Raw genomic sequence first — 24,296 nt, forward strand, 5'->3', positions numbered from 1 at the left:
GAGGGAAGAATGAGAGAAAATGTCAACTTGACATTCAGAAAAAAGTTTTTGTTTTTGATTTACATGTTTTTTTAACTAGGTTGAGACCCAGTGCATTATCTGAGTAAGTGACTTGCTCAGAGTTACATAATAGCCAGATGGAGAGTGATGGAGTCAAACCCATAAGTATGCTTAACACTAGTGCTGTGGTACTGTTATGTTTCTGTTACCAGGTAAACTTCTGTTTTTTATTGTGTATGCCAATGAGGTACACTGTATGCTTATCACTTGTAACACAATTCAGAGACAATTACAGAAGATACAAAGCCTGTCTTCTGAAAGTGCTTTACAGTCTAGGTACATCAACAGGACAGAGGGCACAATGCTGCTGTGAAAGCACTGTTGTTAAACCCACTAGTGGAACAGGACAGAGGCCACAATGCTGCTGTGAAAGCACCGTTATTAAACCCACTAGTGGAACAGGACAAAGGCCACAATGCTGCTGTGAAAGCACTGTTGTTGAACCAACTAGCGGAACAGGACAGAGGGCACAATGATGCTGTGAAAGCACTGTTGTTAAACCCACTAGTGGAACAGGACAGAGGCGACAATGCTGGTGTGAAAGCACTGTTGTTAAACCCACTAGCGGAACAGGACAGAGGCCACAATGCTGCTGTGAAAGCACTGTTGTTAAACCCACTAACTGAACAGGACAGAGGCCACAATGTTGCTGTGAAAGCACTGTTGTTAAACCCACTAGTGGAAAGTAACAGCATTCTGTACAGGAGACACCTTTAACACATGAAGGATGCCAACACAAAAACACAGTGGAACATGTTCTTATTTCTTTGTCCTATGGGGTAAATGCAGTTATAGTAAATGCACTGATGTATATCATCATCTTCATCATCATCATCACCTCCCTTTTTCCCATTTTTTACATGTGGTTGAGGTTTCCTGTTACCTGTCACCATCTCTCTTGTTTCAATGCCACAGACCTGCCTTCTCCGACTCTAATGCCTGACTGTCACAGGTCTCACACAATTCATACTCCTCATTTCTGAATCCTCTTATTTCCTCTTACCATCTTCCTAAATCACCATAATCTGTTCTCTTTGATCTTTTCTGCAATTGGAGCTACTATGGCTTCTGCTCGTATGTCCTCATTTCTTCGCCTGTCCTGCAGTGTGCATCCTACCACCTTTCTCAGGCACTTCATTTCCATCACCTCTAGCTTCTTCAACTGTTCTGCCTTTACTGCCCAGGTTTCTGTGCCATACAGTAGTGTTGGTTGCACCACTGTCTTGTATACCTTACTTTTCAGCTTCTTTGGTATTTTTTGTCACACCCTTCCCCTGACACTATCTGCCAATTGACAGCAGCCCCTCTGATTCTAGCTTTGATGTCTTCATTCAGACTTCCCTTTTCCTCAGCCACCCCTACTAGCTACCTGAAGCTATTAACCTGTTCCATTATGTTCACTTCTATTTCATTTCTTAGCTTCTTCTGATTTCCCCAGTTTGCTGCCATTACTACTGTACATAGTTGCAGCACATGTGCCTTCAGTTTTGCATTCTGTTCTCCTATCCTTTGCTGAAGTTCTTGCTTAGATTCTGCCTGGAATGCCACATCATCTGCATACAGTGACTTTGTCAATCTGTCCCCTCTGACCTGTTTGTAAATGTAGTCCATCATCAGTATGAACAGCATTGGGCTCAGAACTGAACCCTGATGCACACCCACTCCCACTGGGAACCCCTCTATGAGAATGAACACTGTTCATACTTGAGTCATTGGGTCCTTGTACATAGCCTGCACTAATTCTACCAATGTTTCTGGGACTTCAAACCACCACAGTACTGCCCAAGTCAGCTGTCTTGGGACCTCCTCATTTGCTTTCTCCAAGTTTAGGAATGCCCAGTTGGAGTCTTTCCTCATCTTTAGCTTCCGCTCAACTATCTGTCTTACTACAAACATCTGGTCAGTTGTGCTGTATCCTGATATGAATCCAAACTGCTCATCTCCAATCTTACTTTCTGCTATAATGTATATCCGTTTATCAGTCAGCCTCTCCAGGACATTCATGCAATGTGACAGTGGTTTGATGCCTCTGTACTGCCCACAGTTGTGGATGACCCCTTTGTTCTTGTACACTGGCATGAGTGTGCTTATTATCCAGTTATCTAGGATACACCTTTCTGTCCACACTGGTATTAGTACTCCCAGGAGCCATTTCTCCGCTATCTCATCCAACATCTTTATCTGCTTCGACCACATGTGAGCCTGCTGGGATCCCTGACTTTCTTTTCCTTAGTACTATTTTTACTTCTTCTATGGTGGGATCCTCTTCTTATCTCATCATAAGTTGTCTGTGGGACAGTACAACCTGTGTTGGGTTTTCTTCATTCAGAAGCTGCTGGAAGTACTCCTTCCATCTGCCTGTGTTGCTGCTGGCATCACTTGTAAGGGGTGTCTGAATATCTTCTTTATCTTTCTGTCTGTCTTTGTATCACAAGCTGGTAAAGTTTTTTTTGCCATCTACTGAGTCACGTCCCAGAAGCTGGTGAAGCACCCCTGATGTCCTGTTCTTTGCGCTTGCACTCCTTTCTTATCTCCTTTGTTAGTCAGCTAGCATTCCTTCCTAGCCTGGTCTGTCTTTTCTATCTTCTACTAATTCCGACACTCTACATCTTTCTTTGTATGACTTCCTGGACGTCTTCATTCTACCACCAGCTTTCCTTAGGCACCTTATTTCCATGCCCACCTCAGCCATATATCTGTTCTGTAATCCTCACACATGCTTTTTTGAGATGTTGCTCTTCTTCTTTGACTCCACCTATTTCCTCCTCTTCTTGGGGTGCTAAAACCTTTAGTAATTCCTTGAAAGGTTGTATTTTCTCTCCAGTCAACTTTCAGGCCTTCAGTCTGTTCTCTGTTGATCTCAGAGTCTTCTCTGAGTACTGCTTGCAGCTGATTGTGGCAAACGATGGTTTATGTTGTGGGCTGACTGTTTCCCTGGGAATGACTTTGCAATCACTGGTTTTACCCCAGTGCCATTTCCTTACTAGGAGAAAGTCTATCTGAGTTGCATGTTGACCACGCTTGTATGTGATCTTGTGACGGTCTCTCTTTCTGAACCATGTGTTAGCTAATATCAAGCCATTTGCCATACAGAAGTCTTGAATGGAGTCTCCTTTTTTCCTGTTGCCCCACCCATATGGACTCAGGCAATCCTCATATCCTTAGAACCAAAACACTAGAAAACACTAAAACTGAATACCACTCAGGAACAGGATAAGTCCAAAAACAAAGAACAGCCACACTAGAGTAATGACCAAAGTGTTTATTGATCCACAAAAACAAGGTTGATTAAGCACTTTTGTATATGTACTTCATCAGAATCACAAAAACATATAGCAACCAGCACTTTTAAATAACTCACCCTTCATGCTTTATCCAATGAAATTGATAAAAGCATTATCCAATCTATGGCATAAAAGGAAAAAAGAGTAAAGTTGTAAAAAATGTATGTAAGCTGACTTTCACCTGATGTATTCTCCCTAAAAATAGTTGATAATCAACACACTTGACAAATACAAAATTTCTAAAATTGTCATTTAAAAAAAAAAAAAAAAATATATATATATATATATATATATATATATATATATATACATACATGTAAATATATAAATGTATGAATATATAAATATGTAACTATATAAATGTTAAAAACATGTAAATGTATAAAAATATATGCAGATGAAGACAGCCTGTAATGATTGCTTAAATATTTTCACCACATATGATTTCAACTTTAAAATACTGGTAATAAATGTACTGTCATTCAGGTCAGGGAAGGTGGTGGCATCCAGCCTTAACTGCCATCTAAGCTCCTTGGTTTCCAAGAGATCTTCCCAAGGTCCCCCCTACCATGAGATCTCTTTGTACATGTTCCAAATCAAAGAAATTAAGACTATGATCTTTATACTCCCCTATATGCTTGGCCAATGCATTTTTTGTATCTCCCTTCCTGATATGCAAACTGTGCTCATACATGCGTTCCTTAAATTTTCTCTTAGTTTTTCTCACATAGAAACACTGGCATTTTGAGCACCTGGCCACACAAATGGCCCCTAATGAGTTACAGTTACTGTGAACCCTTGAAAAAATAGAAAAATGGTTCACTGTTACCCTGTCTCCTTCTATAACCATTTTACATTGGGCACAATTGCCACATTTATAAGTTCCCCATTTTTTACAGGTATGTTCCAACCCAAAATCAAATCTGGCCTGCTCTAAATGATTCTTCAAAGTTTTTCCCCTCCTAAAAATCACCTGGTTTTGTTTGCCAGTGTGCTTACTTCTTTAAAGAATGAAAAAATATGCCAATGTTTATAGATAATATTTCTAATGTGGCGGCCTCATTGCAATATTGAGTAACAAAAGCTCCCTTTAAATCCAATCCTTTATTGGTATCATTTTTCCTAAGGGGATTATTCCCTGAAAGGTCATGGGAACAAATAAGGGGAATAATCTCTCCTATTTCCCTTTTGGTTTTGATATCCATGCACACCTGGGATACCACTCCTTCGGGGTACCCACTTCCAAAAAACATATGGCTCGTCTTTTTACATTCCTTAATAAAGGTTTCCCAGGTTGATACCAAATGGGCCAGCCGAATAAACTGGCCCTTAATAATCCCAAATATTTGATGTTGGGGATGGTTGCTTTCAAAATGTAATATACTGTTGCTGTAGGTAGGTTTGCGATAGATAGTGCTAACCCATCTCTTGTTCAGGGAGTCCTTGGACAAGGTAACATCTAGATACTTCATGTTCAAGTTATTATATTGATAAGTAAAACTTAGAAAGGGGGTAGAAGCATTTAAGAACTCCATGGACCCCTCAATTTCACCAACATCCCTATCCCACACCATAAAAATATCATCCAAAAATCGGAGATATAGACTCCAAGGATTTCTTTCAAAGTGTAGGAATAGGATGTGTCTCTCCCATTGGAGCAATACAATGTTGGCAAAAATGGGGGTACATGAAGCCCCCATTGCCACCCTCTTTCTTTGTCTGTAATATTGACCTTCCAGGTATACAAAATTGTATTTTAGTACCAATTCCATACACAAAACAAGAACATTAACAGTATTATTGTCTAAACAAGTACATTCACACAAAAAAATCATGGAACTATTCTAACCAAACATCATGTGGAATGGTATGAAACAATTCAACCACTTCAATTGTTTCGAAAATGCTTTGTTTGTTATATTCAACATTTTTCATTTTCATAAGAAAATCCAAGGAGTCATTGCAAATATGATAAAAAGACCCTAGGCAATCCTTTAAAATAATTTCAACATACTTTCCCAGGGGGTGGGTTTTGGATTTCCTTGCATTGACTATAGGCCTCATTGGTGGATAGGTGGTATTCTTGTGTATCTTTGGTATACCAAAGATGCATGGCACCACTGGAAACTTAACTTAAAAATAATCAAAAATATTGGATGTGATTTTGCTATCATCCAACATATCTTGTAAGTAAAAGTCAATGCGCCTGTAAGCCAAATTGATAATGTTAATGGAAGTTTCCTCATACATATCACTATTATTTACATGGCCAGACATTTTTGATATGTATTCAACTTTGTTCATAATAACTACCCCACCACCTTTATCGGGTTTCATAACCCTAAGTTGTTTGTTACTGGAAAGTTGTTTCAAGAAACATGACTCCACAGCAGTCAAATTCCCCCATACATTCCCACAAGAGCCCTTCCCCACTAGGCCTCTAAACTCAAATTCCACCAGTTTTTCAAAAATAATCAATGGAAGGGTTAGGGGTGGATTGAAAATATTACTTCTCCTAATCACATCCCTCACTTCTTTGCACCTTTCCTGATACAAAATCTTGAAATTGGGTTTTCTAAGAAAAAGTTTTGAGTCAGTCAAAAGGCTGTCAATCTTACAATTAGCTGAAGGGACCAAACATTCCCCTCTACTCAATAATTCAGCATGTTCTATGTTGCAAATATCATTATAATTGTAAAGTACAAAATCACCTGTTCTATTGCTAATAGTCTTTAAAACATCCCTGTTCATATTTTCTGAGTCCAGGACACCTTCTACCAACACAGGTTCACCTTCGGAGCCCCAATTCAACAAACTTTGAGGTAAATTGCTAAATAAATCAGAAAATGATAAGCTGCTAGAAAACAGAGTGTCCTGAGACTCCGATTCCCCCATGTGAACACTCACAAAGTCTGTAAAGGCAGGCACAATATTCTCAGCCCCTTCCAAATCTAATTCCAGTTGTACAGTCTCCTCGGGTGTGAAAAAATCCCTTGCTGGTGTCCCAAAGCTTGCCGATAAGCTCCCTGGCTGTTATTCCTTTGGTTGTGTATCCTTTTGGAACTTGGTGGCACACCAAGATGATTTCCACTTAAAGGGGACTCTATTTCATCTTGCACTTGGTTTTCAAACCTCCTGGAATCCTCCTTTTGCAAGACGTCATTGCTTGCTTCATTCTGATTGGTCTGTGGTGGTCTTGGGTACGTCTTCCTTTCCACATAGGAAATGCGGTCTCGCTCAAACTTTTTAGCTTTGGTATTTTTCATTTTATTAAGCTCGTTGTCCACTTTGCTAAATATAGCAACAAAATCGTTCTTAAAGTGAGGAAATAACAGATCATTGTAAAGGGCTTGATCCAACCTTTCGGACTCAACGATTAAGCCGTCAATTTCCTTTTGATTGTGCTTAATTAAGCACTCGAGCAGTTCGCACCTGTGGGGATTGAAAAGCTGAAAGAGTTCATCATGAAATGGGGTCCCAAACTTGACCCCACTGGGAATTTCCAGGTCCTTAGCCCTTTAGGAATCCTTCTAGCTCTAATGCTTTTGCGAAGGTAGGCATTTTCAAGTTGCAACTTCTTGCACCTGAAAATGCTTCTTTCAAATAAAGATAGGGCATTTTTGAAAGTTAAAGGTTGTGTATTATCACTAATGCTCTCGAATATCACAGTTCCATTTAGCCACTCTTTAAGGTCATCCACTCCCACTGGGCCATTACAGAAACTGTTGACTAGAGGGTTGGGAGTTGTATTAGCCCTTTGGCTGGCAGTCAATAGGCAAGCAGGAGTTTGCAGGAACTCATTCTCCGAAGAAGCCCCACGACTTTGTTGTTGCTGAATGCTAGTCACTTTAGCATTAAGTTCATAAACTAATTGGGTTAGTAATCCCACATTCTGGTTGAGTTACTCCATGTCATTGTGCTCAGTCCCAGGCCCAGGCATCCTGTTCCAGAAGAACAAAACTTAGAACCAAAACACTAGAAAACGTTAAAACCGAATACCAGTCAGGAACAGGATAGGTCCAAAAATGAAGACCAGCTACACTAAAGTAAAGTCCAATGTGTTTATTGATCCACAAAAACAAGGTTGATTAAGCACTTTCGTATATGTACTTCATCAGAATGACAAAAACATATAGCAACCAGCACTTTTAAATACCCCACCCTTCATGCATTATCCAGTGAAATTGATAAAAGCATTATCCAATCTATGGCATAAAAGGGAAAAAGAGTACACTTGCAAAAAATGTATGTAACCTGACTTTCACCTGATGTATTCTCCCTAAAAACGTTTAATTTGAAAATAGCTGATAATCAACACACTTGACAAATACAAAGTTTCTAAAATTGTCATTAAAAAAAAATATATATATATATATATATATATATATATATATATATATATATATATGTAAATATATAATATATAAATATGTAAATAGATAAATGTTAAAAACAGGTAAAGGTGTAAAAATATATGCAGCCTGTAATGAGTGCTTGACTATATTATATATTTTTATATATATATATATATATATATATATATATATATATATATATATATAAAATACATATATCTATCTTTATATATATATATATATATATATATATATATATATATATATATATATATATAGTTACATTTAAAAATATCGAACTGCTGAAATATCGAAGACCATATGGTTGAGACCATATGATCAATATTTCAGAAGATCGATCTTCTAAAAGTGTAAAAAAAAAACAAATACAAGAAGATATTACTGCAGGGGGGCAAGCCCCCCTGCACCCCCCTAATTAAATAATCCCAACTCCAAGGCCGCGCTACAGCAGGGACTAGGAAAACTTCCTGTTCCGCGCTGTGTTGTCAGTGTAGCGTGATTTCAGAGTTGGTATATTTAAGTAGGGGGTGTGTGGGGTGCAGGGGGGCTTGCCCCCCTGCAGTAATGTCTTCTTGTATTTCTTTTTTCTTTTTTTTTACCGTTTTAGAAAATCGATCTTTTGAAATATCGATCATATAGTTTCGACCATATGGTCTGCAATATTTCAGCAGTTCGATCTTTTCAAATGTAACTATATATATATATATATATATATATATATATATTTTTTTTTTAATGACAATTTTATACATTTTGTATTTGTCAAGTGAGCTGATTATCAACTATTTTCATATTAAATGTTTTTAGGGAGAATACATCAGGTGAAAGATAGGTTACATACATTTTTTACAACTTAACTTTTTTTCCCTTTTATGTCATAGATTGGAAAACGCTTTTATCAATTTCATTGGATAATGCATGAAGGGTGGGGTATTTAAAAGTGCTGGATGCTATAAGTTTTTTTTAATTCTGATGAAGTACATATACGAAAGCATTTCATCAACCTTGTTTTTGTGGGTCAATAAACACTTTGGACGTTACTTTAGTGTGGCTGGAAAATGAAAAATGTTGAATATAAGAAACAAAGCATTTTCATAATGACTGATGTGGTTGAATTGTGTAATAACAATTCCACATGATGTTGGGTTAGAATGGTTCCATGATTTTTTATGTGAATGTACCTGTTTAGACAATAATACTGTTAATGTTCTTGTTTTGTGTATGGAATCAGTACTGAAATACAATTTTGAATACCTGGAGGGTCAATATTACAGACAAAGAAAGGCGGTGGCAATGGGGGCTTCATGTGCCCCCATTTTTGCCAACATTGTATTGCTGCAATGGGAGAGACACATCCTATTCCCACACTTTGAAAGAAATCCTTGGAGTCTATATCTCCGATTTTTGGATGATATTTTTATAGTGTAGAACAGGGATGTTGGTGAAATTGAGGTGTTCATGGAGTTCTTAAATGCTTCTACCCCCTTTTTAAGTTTTACTTATCAATATAATAACTTGAACATGAAGTATCTAGATGTTACCTTGTCCAAGGCCTCCCTGAATAAGAGATGGGTTAGCACTATCTATTACAAACCAACCTACAGCAACAGTATATTACATTTTGAAAGCAACCATCCCCAACATCAAACATTTGGGATTATTAAGGGCCAGTTTATTCGACTGGCCCATATGGTATCAACCTGGGAAATCTTTATTAAGGAATGTGAAAAGATGAGCCACATTTTTTGTAGAGGGTACCCCAAAGGAGTGGTATCCCAGGTATGCACGGATATCAAAACCAAAAGGGAAATAGGATAGATTATTCCCCTTATTTGTTCCCATGACCTTTCAGGGAATAGTCCCCTTAGGAAAAATGATACCAATAAAGGACTGGATTTAAAGGGAGCTTTTATTACTCAATATTGCAATGAGGCCGCCCACATTAGAAATATTATCTATAAACATTGGCATATTTTTTTCAAACTTTAAAGAATTAAGCACAGTGACAAACAAAAAAACCCAGGTGATTTTTTAGGAAGGGAAAAACTTTGAAGAACCATTTAGAGCAGGGCAGATTTGATTTTAGGTTGGAGCATACCTGTAAAAAATGGGAACTTATAAATGTGGCAATTGTGCCCAATGCAAAATGGTTATGGAAGGAGAAAGGGTAATAGTGAACCATTTTACTGTTTATTCCAAGGGTTCACAGTAACTGTAACTCATTAGGGGTCATTTATGTGGCCAGGTGCTCAAAATGCCAGTTTTTCTATGTGGGAAAAACTAAGAGAAAATTTAAAGAACGCATGTATGAGCACGGTTTGGATATCAGGAAGGGAGATACAAAAAAATGCATTGGCCAAGCATGTAGGGGAGTATAAAGAGCATAGTTTTAATTTCTATGTTTTGGAACATGCACAAAGAGATCTCAGGTGTGACCTTGGGAATATATCTTGGAAACCAAGGAGCTTAGGTGGCAGTTAAGGCTGGATGCCACCACCTTCCCCGCCCTGAATGAAAGTACATCTATTACCAGCGTTTTAAATTTGAAATCATATGTGGTGTAAATATTTAAGCAATCATTACAGGCTGTCTTCATCTACATATAGTTTTATATATTTAAATGTTTTAACATTTATATATTTATATATTCATACATTTATATATTTACATATATATATATATATATATATATATATATATTTTTTTTTATTTTATGACAATTTTAGAAATTTTGTATTTATCAAGTGTGTTGATTATCAACTATTTTTAGGGAGAATACATCAGGTGAAAGTCAGGTTACATAAATTTTTACAGCTTTACTCTTTTTCCCTTTTATGCCATAGATTGGATAATGCTTTTATCAATTTCATTGGATAAAGCATGAAGGGTGGGGTATTTAAAAGTGCTGGATGCTATATGTTTTTGTGATTCTGATGAAGTACATATACGAGAGCACTTAATCAACCTTGTTTTTGTGGATCAATAAACACTTTGGACGTTACTCTAGTGTGGTTGGTCTTCGTTTTTGGACCAATTCTCATATCCTGTTCTGTCTGTCCCGATATGTGAATTCAGGTCACCCATAATTGACACCAATTTCTACTCTCCTGCTTTATCTAGCAGGTCTTGCAACTGCTGTCTGAATTTACTCCTCTTCTCTGTCCCTACTCTGCTGTGGGGCATAGGCTGAGCTTATGGAATATTGTCCTATCATTAGACTGCAGTCTGATTGTCATGAGGCTGTCATTAATTCTGATGACATCCCTCACTGCCTTCTGCAGCCTGTCTCTCACCACAGTTCCCACACCATTTCTAGCCTGTCCTCCTCCTGAATAATAGAATCTGGATCCCACCTCAAGTGCCTTTGTTGCACTGCCCTTCCATCTTGTCTCTTGGGTACATAGGATGTCCAGCCTCCTCCTTACCATCATGTTATCCACTTCCAAGCTCCATCCTGTCAGTGAACCTACACTGAGTAGCAATTCTTAGTTCATGTTTGGCAGGTTGATTAGTTTTATGTTCAACATTTCCTCAACAGAACTATCTAAGGTAACCCATGCTGAGTAAATGGATACCAGACAACCAGTAGCTTATTGACTCAGGGCTGCTGGGCACACACTGGCCAATAGAGGCACATGCACCATACCCATCATTAACATGGGTTCCAGGTGTAGGTCAGATTAGGCAGGGTCCTCAACCCACTAATTACTCGCAAATACCCATGCCCATTTTAGCGACATTAGTCTACGTGACTGAATCATCTGGAGTATCAATTATGTTCTCATCAAAACACAGTATCAGATCCCACAAGGTTTTCAGTAGTCACACCCACTCCAGAGCAGAATGTCACTTACCAAAATAACCTTCTTATGCTGTGCTACTTATGAAATCCAGTCCAGACCTAAGTCTCAGACAATCCAAGTAAGAAACTCAATGCACAAAATTACTCAGCAGCACAAAGACACTCCCAAATTGCACATATAGTACCATCCAAAACTTGCAGGAGTCACCATCCAGACACATAAAAGCCCTTAGAGCTTCTTAGACCAAAAACTACATGTGGAAACAATCTACTCATAGATTCATAGGTTAGTACGAGGCTAACTGCGCTTATGGATCATTTTAAGCCTAGCCAATTACCCCATGTCAGAATCAAACCCTGCAGCTTGTGTTTCTAAGGTAAGCACCTTAACCATTACACCAACCTCCCTCCCTCAGTGACTCCATAATGAGACACACAGATGCACCATTCATCAAGCTATATAAGGACAGGCTGATGGTGAACTGCCTATTAAGTTTCATGATGTGACAGCTTACTTTGGTCTTTCCACACCGAGCACACATACAACATGGCCAATGCTCATGTGGGTGTAAACAACTTGAGACACACATCACTGGAATGAATTTATGAACAGAGACATGGTGAGGCTCTCTTCTTTCAATTTCAATGATGCAACAATATAAACAAAAGCTAATTAGTTACAGTCACTGGCTTACTTACTCATGTCATTCCAAAGGAGACCAATGACCATCTGTCTTGAAGGTGATGGCTGACAGACCTACCTACTTTGCACAGGATGGCTTGCACCTCACTCCTGAAGGCTTTTATATATTGGTCAAGTTTTCTCCACTCACATAATATCTTATGTTTAGGCAATGCCAGCCCATAACAAACCAAATGGTGATGTTCAGTGTTATAAACCTCAATAAAAAGTATAGCTTTCCAGATGTCCTCCTCATCCTAGATTACATTAACATCTGCATCAGCACTGAAATATAGTTTCAGTGGAGTGAAAACACACCCTCCATATCAAGATTCAATACTTGTTACTCATTCAGACCCTCTACTGTGAGTGTCTCTGTTAATATCTGGATGTCTGCATGTCCTCCTTGCATTTGTGTAGGTTTCCTCTGGGTGCTCTGGTTTCCTCTCACATTTGAAAGATATGTGTCTGGAGCATTTCTTCCTGGGCCTCCACTGACAATGGGCTCTGTCCCAGTTGGACTTTCCTGGCAAACAAATGTTAAACAAACAAATAAACAAATAAATAACTAAATAAATAAATAAATAAATACGAAGCCCAGTCCATATTCTTCCAAAATTCCATTGCATCAAGCTTCATATTGCAAGATAATTATCTCAAAATCTTTCATATCCTAGTAACAATCAGTAACTTTCCTTATCATGTCCTAGTGAAATATACAACCCCTTATAGGTTCATAGGTGTGAACTAGGCTAATGGCCCTGGAGCATTTACAAGCCTAGCCCATAGAAGTGCTCTGGCATCATGCCACCCAACATTAATTACCAGTGCCTCTATGAAGTAGAGCCACTGGAGTGATCCCCAGGGTGAACTTTCTATTTCTCATTCACTCATCAAGATTTCTCTTGAAGAGGGCCAGTGAGGTGCTCTGCTTGACATGTATGGGAAGTCTATTCCAGAGCATGGGCAGTCACTGGGTTATGAACCTGTCCCTCCAGCATGTTCTGTTGATTGTGGTAATGAGGTTGAGGTCTCTGGATCATGTGGTGTGGAGGGACTGGGATTTCTTTAGATGTAGCATTTCTAACAGAGCTGGGTCAGACATGGCTTTGTAAGTCAAGCAGAGATTGCCTTTTAGTAGGCGATATGAGACAGAGAATAGCTGGAGTTTTTTTGAGTCTCTCCATGTAGGACATGTGTTTAAGGCCTAGGATCCTCTTCATTATGTACTTTTGTGGCCTTTTCAGCTGTTGCATGCGTCTAGTGAGGTACATGCCAAATGGAGCATTATACTTAATGACTGGCCTAATGAGGGAAGAGTAGAGGGAAACAATGACCACTTTCTTCCTGGATGCAAAACCCTTGATAATGAGATGTGCCACATAGAAGGACTTTCAGACCACAGTGGCAATGTGGTGGTCGAAAGAGAGGTTTCTGTCAACCTGTTTCTCCAGATCTCTTATAATTCCTTCAGTGTTCAGTGGGTTCCCATTGATGTGGTAATTAGTGGGAACTGAGTTTTTTCCAAAGGGGATGATGACACATTTTTTGGTATTAAACTTAAGGCCATGGTTTCAACACCAGCCATTGGTCTCAGTGAGGCCTTTCTGTAGGATGTCTACATCACTTGGGGAGTTGATAATAGCTTCCAGCTTGCAGTTGTCTGTGAACTTGGTTAGCCAGAGTCCCTCCATGTTGGGCTGGAGTTCTGAGAAGTAGATGCCAAATAGGAGAGGACCTATGACCGATCCCTGTGGGACTCCACTCATGACTGGTTGGCAGTCTGACTTAGAGTCTGTTACTTTCACACTGTGGATTCTATCTGTGAGCCAATTTGCAACCTACCCAGTGATATAGGGGTTGATGCCTAGTTTGGTGAGTTTATCAATAATTCCTGAGTGGGGAATGATATCAAAGGCCTTGGCCAGATCGAGGTAGGCTATATGAACTGCTTTGCCTTCATCCACATCTCTGGTGACTGACTCGAAGAAGTCAACCAGGTTGAGTAGGCATGATCTACCTTTCACAAAACCAAATTGCATGGGCTCTAGAGTTTGGAGCTTCCTTATATCCTTGTTAATTAGGTCCATGATGATGCGTTCCATAGCCTTACATATCAGACTCGTCAGGCTAATGGGGCGATAATTCCCAGGGTCTGTAATTGCTCCCCCTTTATGGAGAGGGATGACTGCAGCAGTGTGCCATTCGGGAGGGAGAAAGCCTGAGGTGAGGCTGTGATTGAACAGGGCACACAAGTGTGATGCCAGTTCACTTTGTAGTTCATGTAGAACACAGTCAGGGATATTGTCTGGTCTCATTGAAGCTGTATTCTTGGGCTTGGGCAATGCAGCTTTAACCTGTGCAGCAGTAATGCAGGGTGCCTGGCATTCCTTCCTCAGTGGCAAATATGATCCATGAGATATATCGAGACAAACTTGAGTTCTTCACCATTGAACCAAATACTATTATTCTTAAGGATTTCAACTATGCAGCTCTAATATGGAAGCGTTATAATACTACAAATAAAATATGCACAACACTTCCAAGATTTTACTAATGCTCTATATCAGATACTGCATGACTCAGTAGGACCTGAAATGTAACTGATCCTGGTCATCATAAATGTGGGATGTTTAAGAGCTCTTCCTATTGTTGCCCCATCACTGTCTGGGTTCTGATATGACACAAATACAGATCCATGTTTAGGAACTGATCTTTATGGTATAACCCTGGTATAGAGAAGTAATTAGTGGCCAAATGGAATGGAATATAACAGAAAAAAATCACCCATAGGAATAAACTGAAAAGCCCACATTGCAAAACTGAATTGCAGATCAACATGATAGCAGAAGAAAATGACACACCGAAGTAGCTACATTTACAGTAAAAATGGGGTACAGACAAATACTTGAACGTGAAAAAAGTCTAATTAGACTAATAATATGTATGATATGAAAAGGCATGTATACAAAGTTAATAGAAGATATTGGCAAAGTAAAGTAGAAATATCTGCAGTGATTACAGTATCAAATGTGGACAATCTGGGATAGTTTAGAGAACTCTTTTGTGGTAGAAACAGCTTGTAATATGTCCTTCCCTTCTATCTTTGTATTAGGTATCCTACCTTAATGTTGGACACAATATCTACCATTCTGTTAACTGCCTGTATTCATTCGACATTTCTCTATAACAGTCCGTTTTAATTACTGCACTGTATAGGGTTCCTATTATCACCCTGCTGTACATTCTACCTCCATGGAAACACTTTCTGTCTGCCGTGTTTCTGTTTGCGTTCCTATTATCACCCTGCTGTACATTCTACCTCCTTGGAAACACCTTCTGTCTGCCGTGTTTCTGTTTGTGTTCCTATTATCACCCTGCTGTACATTCTACCTCCTTGGAAACACCTTCTGTCTGCCGTGTTTCTGTCTGTGTTCCTATTATCACCCTGCTGTACATTCTACCTCCTTGGAAACACCTTCTGTCTGCCATGTTTCTATTTGTGTTCCTATTATCACCCTGCTGTACATTCTACCTCCTTGGAAACACCTTCTGTCTGCCGTGTTTCTATTTGTGTTCCTATTATCACCCTGCTGTACATTCTACCTCCTTGGAAACACCTTCTGTCTGCCGTGTTTCTGTTTGCGTTCCTATTATCACCCCCCTGCTGTACATTCTACCTCCTTGGAAACACCTTCTGTCTGCCGTGTTTCTGTCTGTGTTCCTATTATCACCCTGCTGTACATTCTACCTCCTTGGAAAGACCTTCTGTCTGCCATGTTTCTGTCTGTGTTCCTATTATCACCCCCCTGCTGTACATTCTACCTCCTTGGAAACACCTTCTGTCTGCCGTGTTTCTGTCTGTGTTCCTATTATCACCCTGCTGTACATTCTACCTCCTTGGAAACACCTTCTGTCTGCCGTGTTTCTGTCTGTGTTCCTATTATCACCCTGCTGTACATTCTACCTCCTTGGAAACACCTTCTGTCTGCCATGTTTCTGTCTGTGTTCCTATTATCACCCTGCTGTACATTCTACCTCCTTGGAAACACCTTCTGTCTGCCGTGTTTCTGTCTGTGTTCCTATTATCACCCTGCTGTACATTCTACCTCGTTGGAAACACCTTCTGTCTGCCGTGTTTCTGTCTGTGTTCCTATTATCACCCTGCTGTACATTCTACCTCCTTGGAAACACCTTCTGTCTGCCGTGTTTCTGTCTGTGTTCCTATTATCACCCTGCTGTACATTCTACCTCCTTGGAAACACCTTCTGTCTGCCGTGTTTCTGTCTGTGTTCCTATTATCACCCTGCTGTACATTCTACCTCCTTGGAAACACCTTCTGTCTGCCATGTTTCTGTCTGTGTTCCTATTATCACCCCCCTGCTGTACATTCTACCTCCTTGGAAACACCTTCTGTCTGCATGTTTCTGTCTGTGTTCCTATTATCACCCCCCTGCTGTACATTCTACCGCCTTGGAAACACCTTCTGTCTGCCGTGTTTCTGTCTGTGTTCCTATTATCACCCTGCTGTACATTCTACCTCCTTGGAAACACCTTCTGTCTGCCGTGTTTCTGTCTGTGTTCCTATTATCACCCCCCTGCTGTACATTCTACCTCCTTGGAAACACCTTCTGTCTGCCGTGTTTCTGTCTGTGTTCCTATTATCACCCTGCTGTACATTCTACCTCCTTGGAAACACCTTCTGTCTGCCATGTTTCTGTCTGTGTTCCTATTATCACCCTGCTGTACATTCTACCTCCTTGGAAACACCTTCTGTCTGCCGTGTTTCTGTCTGTGTTCCTATTATCACCCTGCTGTACATTCTACCTCCTTGGAAACACCTTCTGTCTGCCGTGTTTCTGTCTGTGTTCCTATTATCACCCCCCTGCTGTACATTCTACCTCCTTGGAAACACCTTCTGTCTGCCGTGTTTCTGTCTGTGTTCCTATTATCACCCTGCTGTACATTCTACCTCCTTGGAAACACCTTCTGTCTGCCATGTTTCTGTCTGTGTTCCTATTATCACCCTGCTGTACATTCTACCTCCTTAGAAACACCTTCTGTCTGCCGTGTTTCTATTTGTGTTCCTATTATCACCCTGCTGTACATTCTACCTCCTTGGAAACACCTTCTGTCTGCCGTGTTTCTGTCTGTGTTCCTATTATCACCCTGCTGTACATTCTACCTCCTTGGAAACACCTTCTGTCTGCCGTGTTTCTGTCTGTGTTCCTATTATCACCCCTCTGCTGTACATTCTACCTCCTTGGAAACACCTTCTGTCTGCCGTGTTTCTGTTTGTGTTCCTATTATCACCCCTCTGCTGTACATTCTACCTCCTTGGAAACACCTTCTGTCTGCCGTGTTTCTGTCTGTGTTCCTATTATCACCCTGCTGTACATTCTACCTCCTTGGAAACACCTTCTGTCTGCCGTGTTTCTGTCTGTGTTCCTATTATCACCCTGCTGTACATTCTACCTCCTTGGAAAGACCTTCTGTCTGCCATGTTTCTGTCTGTGTTCCTATTATCACCCCTCTGCTGTACATTCTACCTCCTTGGAAACACCTTCTGTCTGCCGTGTTTCTGTCTGTGTTCCTATTATCACCCCCCTGCTGTACATTCTACCTCCTTGGAAACACCTTCTGTCTGCCGTGTTTCTGTCTGTGTTCCTATTATCACCCTGCTGTACATTCTACCTCCTTGGAAACACCTTCTGTCTGCCGTGTTTCTGTCTGTGTTCCTATTATCACCCTGCTGTACATTCTACCTCCTTGGAAACACCTTCTGTCTGCCGTGTTTCTGTCTGTGTTCCTATTATCACCCTGCTGTACATTCTACCTCCTTGGAAACACCTTCTGTCTGCCGTGTTTCTGTCTGTGTTACTATTATCACCCTGCTGTACATTCTACCTCCTTGGAAACACCTTCTGTCTGCCATGTTTCTGTCTGTGTTCCTATTATCACCCTGCTGTACATTCTACCTCCTTGGAAACACATTCTGTCTGCCGTGTTTCTGTCTGTGTTCCTATTATCACCCTGCTGTACATTCTACCTCCTTGGATACACATTCTGTCTGCCGTGTTTCTGTTTGCGTTCCTATTATCACCCTGCTGTATATTCTACCTCCTTGGAAACACCTTCTGTCTGCCGTGTTTCTGTCTGTGTTCCTATTATCACCCTGCTGTACATTCTACCTCCTTGGAAACACCTTCTGTCTGCCGTGTTTCTGTTTGCGTTCCTATTATCACCCTGCTGTACATTCTACCTCCTTGGAAACACCTTCTGTCTGCCGTGTTTCTGTCTGTGTTCCTATTATCACCCTGCTGTACATTCTACCTCCTTGGAAACACCTTCTGTCTGCCGTGTTTCTGTCTGTGTTCCTATTATCACCCTGCTGTACATTCTACCTCCTTGGAAACACCTTCTGTCTGCCGTGTTTCTGTCTGTGTTCCTATTATCACCCTGCTGTACATTCTACCTCCTTGGAAACACCTTCTGTCTGCCGTGTTTCTGTCTGTGTTCCTATTATCACCCTGCTGTACATTCTACCTCCTTGGAAACACCTTCTGTCTGCCGTGTTTCTGTCTGTGTTCCTATTATCACCCTGCTGTACATTCTACCTCCTTGGAAACACCTTCTGTCTGCCGTGTTTCTGTCTGTGTTCCTATTATCACCCTGCTGTACATTCTACCTCCTTGGAAACACCTTCTGTCTGCCATGTTTCTGTCTGTGTTCCTATTATCACCCTGCTGTACATTCTACCTCCTTGGAAACACCTTCTGTCTGCCGTGTTTCTGTCTGTGTTCCTATTATCACCCTGCTGTACATTCTACCTCCTTGGAAACACCTTCTGTCTGCCGTGTTTCTGTCTGTGTTCCTATTATCACCCTGCTGTACATTCTACCTCCTTGGAAACACCTTCTGTCTGCCGTGTTTCTGTCTGTGTTCCTATTATCACCCTGCTGTACATTCTACCTCCTTGGAAACACCTTCTGTCTGCCGTGTTTCTGTCTGTGTTCCTATTATCACCCTGCTGTACATTCTACCTCCTTGGAAACACCTTCTGTCTGCCGTGTTTCTGTCTGTGTTCCTATTATCACCCTGCTGTACATTCTACCTCCTTGGAAACACCTTCTGTCTGCCGTGTTTCTGTCTGTGTTCCTATTATCACCCTGCTGTACATTCTACCTCCTTGGAAACACCTTCTGTCTGCCGTGTTTCTGTCTGTGTTCCTATTATCACCCTGCTGTACATTCTACCTCCTTGGAAACACCTTCTGTCTGCCGTGTTTCTGTCTGTGTTCCTATTATCACCCTGCTGTACATTCTACCTCCTTGGAAACACCTTCTGTCTGCCGTGTTTCTGTCTGTGTTCCTATTATCACCCTGCTGTACATTCTACCTCCTTGGAAACACCTTCTGTCTGCATGTTTCTGTCTGTGTTCCTATTATCACCCCCCTGCTGTACATTCTACCTCCTTGAAACACCATCTGTCTGCCGTGTTTCTGTCTGTGTTCCTATTATCACCCTGCTGTACATTCTACCTCCTTGGAAACACCTTCTGTCTGCCGTGTTTCTGTCTGTGTTCCTATTATCACCCTGCTGTACATTCTACCTCCTTGAAACACCTTCTGTCTGCCGTGTTTCTGTCTGTGTTCCTATTATCACCCTGCTGTACATTCTACCTCCTTGGAAACACCTTCTGTCTGCCGTGTTTCTGTCTGTGTTCCTATTATCACCCTGCTGTACATTCTACCTCCTTGGAAACACCTTCTGTCTGCCGTGTTTCTGTCTGTGTTCCTATTATCACCCTGCTGTACATTCTACCTCCTTGGAAACACCTTCTGTCTGCCGTGTTTCTGTCTGTGTTCCTATTATCACCCCCCTGCTGTACATTCTTCCTCCTTGGAAACACCTTCTGCCTGCCGTGTTTCTGTCTGTGATCCTATTATCACCCTGCTGTACATTCTACCTCCTTGGAAACACCTTCTGTCTGCCATGTTTCTGTCTGTGTTCCTATTATCACCCCCCTGCTGTACATTCTACCTCCTTAGAAAGACCTTCTGTCTGCCGTGTTTCTGTCTGTGTTCCTATTATCACCCTGCTGTACATTCTACCTCCTTGGAAACACCTTCTGTCTGCCGTGTTTCTGTCTGTGTTCCTATTATCACCCTGCTGTACATTCTACCTCCTTGGAAAGACCTTCTGTCTGCCATGTTTCTGTCTGTGTTCCTATTATCACCCCTCTGCTGTACATTCTACCTCCTTGGAAACACCTTCTGTCTGCCGTGTTTCTGTCTGTGTTCCTATTATCACCCCCCTGCTGTACATTCTACCTCCTTGGAAACACCTTCTGTCTGCCGTGTTTCTGTCTGTGTTCCTATTATCACCCCTCTGCTGTACATTCTACCTCCTTGGAAACACCTTCTGTCTGCCATGTTTCTGTCTGTGTTCCTATTATCACCCTGCTGTACATTCTACCTCCTTGGAAACACCTTCTGTCTGCCGTGTTTCTGTCTGTGTTCCTATTATCACCCTGCTGTACATTCTACCTCCTTGGAAACACCTTCTGTCTGCCATGTTTCTGTCTGTGTTCCTATTATCACCCTGCTGTACATTCTTCCTCCTTGGAAACACCTTCTGCCTGTCGTGTTTCTGTCTGTGATCCTATTATCACCCTGCTGTACATTCTACCTCCTTGGAAACACCTTCTGTCTGCCGTGTTTCTGTCTGTGTTCCTATTATCACCCTGCTGTACATTCTACCTCCTTGGAAACACCTTCTGTCTGCCATGTTTCTGTCTGTGTTCCTATTATCACCCTGCTGTACATTCTACCTCCTTGGAAACACCTTCTGTCTGCCGTGTTTCTGTCTGTGTTCCTATTATCACCCTGCTGTACATTCTACCTCCTTGGAAACACCTTCTGTCTGCCGTGTTTCTGTCTGTGTTCCTATTATCACCCTGCTGTACATTCTACCTCCTTGGAAACACCTTCTGTCTGCCATGTTTCTGTCTGTGTTCCTATTATCACCCTGCTGTACATTCTACCTCCTTGGAAACACCTTCTGTCTGCCGTGTTTCTGTCTGTGTTCCTATTATCACCCCCCTGCTGTACATTCTACCTCCTTGGAAACACCTTCTGTCTGCCATGTTTCTGTCTGTGTTCCTATTATCACACTGCTGTACATTCTACCTCCTTGGAAACACCTTCTGTCTGCCGTGTTTCTGTCTGTGTTCCTATTATCACCCTGCTGTACATTCTACCTCCTTGGAAACACCTTCTGTCTGCCGTGTTTCTATTTGCGTTACTATTATCACCCTGCTGTACATTCTACCTCCTTGGAAACACCTTCTGTCTGCCGTGTTTCTGTCTGCGTTACTATTATCACACTGCTGTACATTCTACCTCCTTGGAAACACCTTCTGTCTGCCGTGTTTCTGTCTGCGTTCCTATTATCACCCCCCTGCTGTACATTCTACCTCCTTAGAAAGACCTTCTGTCTGCCGTGTTTCTATTTGTGTTCCTATTATCACCCTGCTGTACATTCTACCTCCTTGGAAACACCTTCTGTCTGCCGTGTTTCTGTCTGTGTTCCTATTATCACCCTGCTGTACATTCTACCTCCTTGGAAACACCTTCTGTCTGCCGTGTTTCTGTCTGTGTTCCTATTATCACCCCTCTGCTGTACATTCTACCTCCTTGGAAACACCTTCTGTCTGCCATGTTTCTGTCTGTGTTCCTATTATCACCCTGCTGTACATTCTACCTCCTTGGAAACACCTTCTGTCTGCCGTGTTTCTGTCTGCGTTCCTATTATCACCCTGCTGTACATTCTACCTCCTTGGAAAGACCTTCTGTCTGCCATGTTTCTGTCTGTGTTCCTATTATCACCCTGCTGTACATTCTACCTCCTTGGAAAGACCTTCTGTCTGCCATGTTTCTGTTTGCTTGGTGTATTATTTATTTCATTTTGACATGTACAAAGTCTCTTACAGGAAACCTACAGCTCCAAATAAGAATCTCACAAACCAGAGATGTTCTTCATGCTATGTCCTGTACTCATTTTAGACAACATTTACAAATCTGGTCTCTAGTATACACTGTCTTTTTTAAAGAACAAAATACAAAATTGTGTAACCTTAATATGTAATATTTGGACTATATCCAGCTTTTAATTGTCTTTACACATGAAAAGAAATCAACAGAACCTTAATGAGTGGTAAAGTTATAGACTTCCATGTTATCAAACCTACTTTGCTGAAACAACAGTGAAATATCAAATAGCCAGAACAGTGCAAAACATGTAAACTTACGTTTACAGATGTGTTTATTGGGAAGTGGGACTGCATTCCTTGCACACTTGGACAGAAATGCTGTATACATCCTCTACTGCCGTCTACATATACTTAAAGTCTATTTTCCCTCAGAAATAGAAGGATTCTTTTCAGTAAAACCAAGTATTCCCTTTAATCCAGTCATGTGACCTCAGATGTCACTATGTTTAGTACACGGCACAGTATAGGGATACAGCTCCTCTGCATGGAAAAATGTACTTACAGTCTTCCATTTATTATTGAATATGTTATTGCATCTTATTCTAGTCGTGGCTTTGGCACCAAGCATTTGTCTATATTAGAACATCATTCAGGAAGGTCTAATACAGACAGACAGACGCTTGGTGCCAAAGCCATAGCTCAAAAGTGAATACCAAGAAATCCATTATAGTATCTTTTGGGATACCTACCACCTTAGATAATGACATCATCAATAAAACGCCTTTAAAAGTTTATTCACTAGTCAGGGATCTGGGAACTCATGTAGGCCGTGACCTAGCCTTCCATCAGCATCTGTCCAGGATAGTAAGAAAATCCTTCTGTGATGATCAATTTATAAGCAAGGGGATGGCTTCTAGATCCAGACAGCTCATCATACCTTCGGTATGTACATGACCAGACATATGCAGCAAATGAAATGCCCACAAAGGTTCCTTACAAAAAGTATACAGGGAATAAACACAATGTCTTACTCTGATTGCCACAAAGCCCTATCTCTTTACTCAGCATCATACAAACTTTTGAAATGTGATCTTTATCTGGCATATAGGGCATCCCTTTATCCTGTTTTGATAAACCTTTTGCACATCTGCAAAACAAAGAACATCAGAACTACTAGATGAAAAGACTTACATTTTGCTTGCGACATAATTAGGCCATGTTGGAGAGACATATATTTCTCAGAGAATTCCCATTCTCGGGAACAGGCTCCCTATCCATGTGAAGCAGACATTTTCCCTATCCCTGTTTAAGCCCAACTTGAATCAATGGATGGGTAACTGGAAGTTCAGCCCTGGTCTGGCTCCTATGTCTCTGATGGACAGAGACAGTCAGTAAATCACCTCCTACACAGGTTCATAGGTTCATAGGTTGGTACTAGGCTATCAGCCCTAGGGCCTGTACAAGCCTAGCCATAACAATTCCCTGGATATTTCTTCCCACAGTATTTACTTCCCTGGACCCCTGTCTAGCAGGGTGACTGACATGATCCCTGGGGTGAATTTCCTATCTCCCATCCAATCGTCAAGGTTCCTTTTAAAGAATGAAATACACCTCACAAAAGCGTTGCAACAACTGAATAATATAATAATAAATTAACGCTCAAGAATGCTGGATTCCTTAGAAGAAAAACGGACACGAACAAGATAAAATTCTACTGGTTTAATGCATAAAATGTTCAGATTTAGCGCTTTCATCCACTAAAGTGTGGACTTCCTCAGAATATCTTAATTTAATCAATCAATCATTTAAATACTACTTTAGGCATCAACATCCCTTCATTTAAAGAGAAATGCACATTTCATATATACACATTGAAACTGCTTGAAAAACTATATAAAAAACGACGTAAACAAACTACTCTTAATTATATAAAAATGTGTGCAAGATATACTAGACATAAATAATTGTGCAATATGTTGTGCTACATATATTATAAATACATTATGCTGACTCATATCAAATAAAACCCTTTTGTAAAATGTATATATATATTCTCTACTGTATTAGCTATAAACAAAATCAACAATGAATGGGATAA

This window comes from Protopterus annectens, chromosome 2.part1 (assembly GCF_019279795.1).
Source record: "Protopterus annectens isolate FY-2018-M chromosome 2.part1, PAN1.0, whole genome shotgun sequence".
NCBI classification, from domain to species: domain Eukaryota; kingdom Metazoa; phylum Chordata; order Ceratodontiformes; family Protopteridae; genus Protopterus; species Protopterus annectens.